General features: G+C 35.2%; 1 long non-coding RNA gene across 1 annotated transcript; it reads left to right on the top strand.

Moving 5' to 3' along the window:
* Positions 1-416: 416 nt before the first annotated feature.
* On the top strand, positions 417-4,403 carry LOC138404498 (uncharacterized). The gene is made up of 5 exons (XR_011238420.1): positions 417-479; positions 656-703; positions 1,835-1,977; positions 3,256-3,364; positions 3,564-4,403. It is a non-coding gene; the product is annotated as an uncharacterized lncRNA (long non-coding RNA).
* The last annotated feature ends 1,597 nt before the right edge of the window (positions 4,404-6,000 follow it).

Below are 6,000 nucleotides of genomic sequence, written 5' to 3'. Positions count from 1 at the left end.
GCCAAATCCGTTTAACAGATTTTGACGAACATAGGATACTTTTATCCCGGAAAATGTTAAATCAAATTTTGAATTATTATACTCGAATATGGAATTTTTTTAAACCTAAATCCACAAGGATGAAGAACTGCATAACTAAATTCAAACAAGTAGGTAGGTACTTGTTTTTCCTCGACATTGTATGTGGATTTAGGGGATTTTCAGGATCACATTGAAATCTTTTAAGAAAGGATTTTCAGGATACTGTTTCTACTAAAGAGGACCTACTATCCTAACCGAACCCAATTAACAACTAACCTGATAGTTTCTAGACCCAGTAGTTTGAGCTGTAAAATAATTCTATGAATAATTGGCAAAGAAAAATCCAAAAAATGAAAATTACTTAATCACATCCCTATGTACCCCACCGCGAGCTTGCCGGTATAAAATGGCACGACAAGTACACTCGGCCTCTTTTCCGCGCAACGTTGACTTGAAATGTAAGTTTTTACTGATATTTTTAAGTCCTTTAGCATTTCAGTGCAAATTTTCATGACGCGTAGTACTTTAGCCCCCTTTTGTCAACAAACTGTGTAGTTTCTAGTCAATTGTCCAGTGAATTTTAAACACGTCGGGTCTAATATTTTTTTAAACACGTGTAATTTGTGTTTTACAGAAATTCGAAAAGAAATATACTTAACAGACCACGTGGCCGCTGACAGGGGTAAGTTGATTTTTTTGAGTTTAGGAACATGTTTAGTGCTTTTCGCGACTTTATTTAATTATGTTTTAAAACAATAGGTATTATTGGTAATTTTTTGGGTGTTTTTCATACTTTCTAGTCGATATCTCGTGGTCCGCCATTTTGCAAAGGTAAAGGTAAATCAGAAGCGTGGTTTTCTTCGAAATGTTCTAAATAAAATGACGTAAGCAACCGTTTTCCTCGGGTTTATTTTGTTATTTTGAGTTTATAGTTAGCTATAGTTTTATGGCGATTTTTTAATTTTTTTAACGAAATAATCTGTAGGCATTCTGTAGGTAATTTGGACACGTGGTTCTCAGTGGAATAAAATGAAGCAAGTTTCTCGTGCTTCAGACAGCATTCAGTTTTCTATCGTATTTTTTAAACAAAATTTTTGGCGACTTCTACAATATTTTCTTAGTGATTTATAATGGCATAAGAAGCTATTAAATGTGTTATCAGTGAAATAAAAGCGAAGCAGCAAATATTCTAGAGAATAATTTAGATCATTTTTATGGCTATTTCGAAATTTCTGTATTGAAATAGATAGTCGGCCATTTTGATTTATGGTTATGGTATTGAAACAACGCTATTTCGTTTTACGCTTTCTAGGTTTTCCTGTAAAATAGTGTCCCGTTTTTATTCACATTACTAAAACAAATTATTTGGTTTTACTTCACAAGAGTTAATTCCGTTATGTTATACTAGCTGATGCCCGCGACTTCGTCCGCATGGATTAACGTTTTTCAAAATCCCGCGGAAACTCTTTGATTTTCCGGGATAAAAAGTAGCCGATGTCTTAAACCAGGGTATAATGCATCTCCATTCCAAATTTCAGCCAAATCCGTCAACATACACACACACACATATACAAACTTTCGCCTTTATAATATTAGTCGGGATTTTAATATTTGATGTATGCAGCTACCTAATGTAGGTTTATTTAATAAGAAGTAGGTACGTAGGTAGGTAGGGTACATTTCTAAGTTGAAATATTCTCGTCTAGGATGGCCTATATTTTTTCCGAGGATCTTCCCGTTTGTTTCTCAGTGATTCTTTCTTATTTAGACTTTATTAATCAGTGTGAATTGATACGTTTGTTGATGTGTGCAGGTCTCCTCGTCGGCGGCCGGTAAGTAGCCAGCGATGCAGCGGCGGCGGGGTGGAGCGGGCGCCGCGATCGCTCCCCCGGCACTGCTGTACCGCTGAAGAACTGCTCCACATCCATCCACGAGCAAACCGAGTCGATATACCATGTGAGTTTTGTAAATATTTTTTCGTACCACTTGCTCAAAAAAGTGACATTCAATGCCACAAAAAGCGTACATAACAATAGTCATTTTTAATCTGTTAAAAACAGGGAAGGAAAATTGTAGTGAATTTCATTCATCCCCTAGGGAGAGAATGTGATTTAAATTTGGAATACTTAGGTACCGAAATTTATACTGAACTTTTTATTTCTTTTTATTTATTTATTCAGATACAAGATAGCCCTTGTCTGCAATCTCACCTAATGATAAGTGACGATGCAGTCTAAGGTGGGAGCGGGCTAACCTGGAAGGAGTATGGCAGTTTTTATTAAACCCATACACCTTTGGTTTCTACACGGCATCATACCGGAACGCTAAATTGCTTGGCGGCACGGCTTTGCCGGTAGGGTGGTAAATAGCCACGGCCGAGGCCTCCCACCAGACAGACAGACTACATCTGTGTTTACACCATTGAGTTTGTATATAAAGCATTATACATATTTTTGAAAAAGGAATACGCATTTATTATGCAGTTATGATTATTACATAAAATTACGAAAACCGACGAGGCCCTATGAGCTTGATGCCTTTGCTTTTCCGACAAAAAATATTAGTCTAGGAATTTGCCGCGTTTTTGTTTTCTTCAAATAAACGTTAAGTTTATTTTAATTTATTTTTATAAATAAGTTAATGTTCTAAAAATACGTTTAATAAATGCTTATCTCATATTATTATTGTGTTAATTTTTTCGCAAATGGTACGAAAAGTAGAGTATTTACCTCGGTGATAAAGCTGTCTTAGTCTTGGGTGAACTTAAATCCCTCGCTACACTCAGGACTCGTCTTAAATCCCTCGCTTCGCTCGTGATTTAAGTTTTTAACACCCTCGCTACGCTCGGGAGTAAACCTCGAGTCCTTCGTTACGCTCGCGATTTAAATCGTCACCCGCGAAAGAAGTCACTGCTTTATCCCCTTGGTTAATAATCTACTATTTTCACCCACTTGCTCGGAATCGTCTACTTTATGTTAGATATATTTTTAATTATCTTTGTATTTTTATTAAATTTTGTTTAATTTTATTATATTATATTCTTAATTATTTTTGTAATTGTTTAGATTTTTTTATGTTATTATATAGTGCGTACCTTGGTACCTATACTTTCTTTGGCAAGAATGTCTTAGAGGAATGATGCCACAGAGCATGCGGAAATACTTTCCGACTGAACATTTAATGATATTGAAAGATATACCTACCTACCTACCTACATAGATTTTTTTGTTCCAGATTTACCCGATAATTTCATCCATCTGTAGACTGCCGCAATGTCGAGCTCACTCATTGCAGCAGCCCACAGAGCAGCGACTCGTCACATGGACGCCGTGGATTCTACTAAGTAAGTAAATAATTATTATTTGCTTAATAAATAGGCAATCAAAGTGCTTCTTGGTCAGATCCCGTACGGAGTATCATTGTGTAAAGCAAGCGCAAGACTCTTTAGATTAATATTGGATGCGAACAATATTCTGATGAAGATGATGATAATAAAACTATTGGGTAAACTTTTCTTATTTATTTTTTCTTATTTGTTTCAGGTGAGAACAACACAACACAACTAGCACACTACTAAAATCCCTGTTTTTAAAACGAGAATCGATAAATTTTTTCATTCATCAGTTTTCATAGGTCTATTATTATTATTTTAAACTAGAAATGCTACTTTAATAATTATTACATTAAGTTTTGCCTCCAAAATTAATTTGATCCGTTACAGTAGGTACTCTTGCTCGCCTATACTCGTATCTGGAAAGAAAATATCTTTTTATTATTGAAACTTAATATAAAGAATATTTTTATCAGTTTCGCCATAGTTATATACGACATCTTTTTATTATTCCCTTAAGAATAATTCTAAGATAGTATTATAACTAGATCCCATGTTTAGTTTTTAGTTTTTTATTATTTTTTTGGTACTCACTATGATGACAAATACTTCCGTACATTTATAAGGTGTTTTTTATATTAAGTTGCCCGCTCTGTTCCGATGTTTAGTTTTTAGTTTTTTATTATTTTTTTGGTGCTCACTACGGCAAAATACACTTCCGTACATTTATAAGGTGTTTTTATATTAAGTTGCCCGCTCTGTTCCCATGTTTAGTTTTTAGTTTTTTATTATTTTTTTGGTGCTCACTACGGCAAAATACACTTCCGTACATTTATAAGGTGTTTTTATATGAAGTTGCCCGCTCTGTTCCCATGTTTAGTTTTTAGTTTTTTATTATTTTTTGGTGCTCACTACGGCAAAATACACTTCCGTACATTTATAAGGTGTTTTTATATTAAGTTGCCCGCTCTGTTCCCATGTTTAGTTTTTAGTTTTTTATTATTTTTTGGTGGTGGGTTTTAAAAATAAAGTTTTGGGTTTTTCATATAAAGATTTTGTTTTGTTTAGCAAAATTCAAATAGACTGTTGCCGTTTAATTATCTTTCGCAATTTATAGTAATTTTGGTAAATCTTTTATAATACTTTGTTTTATATTAAAAAACGAAAGCTCCACTGAGGATTTTTGGCCACTTAGGAAATTGCGAAAGATAATAAAACAGTTGCTAACTAAGTATTTTTATTTTAAATTCCCTTCGAGGCTTCCCAGGCCTGGGATTACACCCCGGTCCTACTTGTGACTTGTCGTCTGTCAGGACCGGATTTTAATCGGATGTTTTATTTTACATGCTATTCACACTTGCCTGAAACCGATTTTGTGTTAAAATGTTCTGCGACTGGAACAACCGATTAAAATCCGGGCCCGACAGACGACAAGTAGAAACGGGCTGTAAGGGTTAAAAGTTTATTTAAATGAATATGGATAAAAATGCTAAATTAGCAACAGTGTCAAATACCCTTACGCGACAGGTCCAGATGGCAATTGGGGTATAAGGTGGGGAGACCGAAAATTCACGGTTTTCAGATTTTTCCACCTAATGTCTGCTATAAGACCTACCTACCTGCCCAATTTTATGATTCTAGGTCAACGGGAAGTACCCTGTAGGTTTCTAAACAGCCAGACAGAGTACAGACAGACAGACAGACAGACAGACAACAAAGTGATTCTACTTATAAGGGTTCCGTTTTACCATATGAGACACGGAACCCTAAAAATTGAGGTTCTGCAGGGTAATAAAGGGTTTGCTCTATGTATCGCCGATGGGGCGTGGTGATAGGATCGGATGAGCGGCATATTTGCATAGCTAACGAGCTGCCCGGCTTTACCCGGGGGGTTGAAGCTAACTATAGGCATTTTCACCTTCCTAATAAGTGGGTACGTACCTACTCATATAATAATAATAATAATCTTTAAGATAAAAATCCAGCATGTAATACACCGTACAATATAATAAAATAATGTTTAAATCAAATTAAATTGAATAAAAATAAAATAAATAGTCAAAAGTAAAAACTATAGCAGCATTCAATTATTTTTAGAATTCAATACCTTGTAAATAAATAGGTAAGTATAATGTATTTAAACTTATACCATTCGAAAGTCTGTCTGTCTGTCTGCTAGCTTTTCACGGCCCAACAGTTTAACCGATTTTGAAAAAATTGCCCATGTACCTAAGGGCATCATTAGATACTTATTAATACGTATCTATTAGACTAAATCTACAGGTAAGTATTAGTTCCGGGCAGCTAAAAGCAGCAAACTTTTTAATTTTCCGGGATAAAAAGTAGCATTCCTTCGCTGGGATGTAAGCTAACTAACTCTGTACCAAATTTCATAAAAATCGGTTTAACTGTTGGGCCGTGAAAAGCTAGCAGACAGACAGACACACTTTCGCACAACACAGACACACAATATTTAAATAATATTAAGTAAGGATTTCATCATTAGACGATACGCCACTTATTTTAACAAGAAGTTACATATTAAGTATGTAGATTATAATTAATTACGTAAGCGACAGGTCGAGATTGCAATCAGAGTTGGGACGCCAAGCACACCCGCACAGCCCCCGCGCTAACCCGGTGCGGGA

This window comes from Maniola hyperantus, chromosome Z (assembly GCF_902806685.2).
Source record: "Maniola hyperantus chromosome Z, iAphHyp1.2, whole genome shotgun sequence".
Lineage (NCBI taxonomy): Eukaryota > Metazoa > Arthropoda > Insecta > Lepidoptera > Nymphalidae > Maniola > Maniola hyperantus.
This window is presented reverse-complemented; position numbering and strand designations above follow the sequence as displayed.